Here is a 781-nt window from a genome sequence, read left to right as displayed (position 1 = left end):
AGAGATGGGGTTTCACCATGTTGGCCAAGATGGTCTCAAACTCCTGACCTTCTGATCCACCTGCCTTGGCCTCCCAAAGTGCTGGGATTACAGACATAAGCTACCACACCCAGCCCAGGTTTTTTACCGCTTTGGTCAAATTTGTTCCTAAGTGTTTTATTCTTTAGGATGCTATTGTAAATGTAATTGTTTTCTTAATTTCCTTTTTGATTTCTTACTGCTGTTTTATAGAAACACAACTGAATTTTGCCTGTTTATCTTTACCTTGAAGCTGCGGAATTTGTTTACCAGCTCTGGTAACTTTTTTGCAGATTCTTTGGAATTTTGTATATATAGGATCATGTCATTTGTGAATGCAGTTTTACTTTTTTATCCTTTGCAATTTAGATGCCATTTATTTTTTATTCTTGCCTGATTGCTCTGGCTTAAACTTCCAATACAGTGTTGAATAGCAGTGGTGAAAGTGGGCATCTTTGTCTTGTTCCTGATTTTACGGGTAAAGCTTTCAGTCTTTCACCATTGAATATGATGTTAACTCTTGGGTTTTTATAAAGGCCCTTTATCATGTTGAGGGAATTCCCTTTTGTTCCTAATTTTCTGATGGTTTTTATTATGAATGTGTGTTGGATTTTGTCAAATGTTTTTCTGCATCAATCAAGGTGACCATTGTTTTTTTTTTCTCCTTCATTCTGTTGGGGTGTTATATCACATTGTTGGGTTTCCTTTTATGTTATTGACAAAGGCATTCTCTTAGGCATCCATTGCAAATGTGTGACTAAGC

The sequence above is a fragment of the Mandrillus leucophaeus genome, unplaced genomic scaffold (genome assembly GCF_000951045.1).
Source record: "Mandrillus leucophaeus isolate KB7577 unplaced genomic scaffold, Mleu.le_1.0 Scaffold172, whole genome shotgun sequence".
In the NCBI taxonomy this organism is placed as follows: domain Eukaryota; kingdom Metazoa; phylum Chordata; class Mammalia; order Primates; family Cercopithecidae; genus Mandrillus; species Mandrillus leucophaeus.
Note: the sequence above shows the minus strand (reverse complement) of the source record.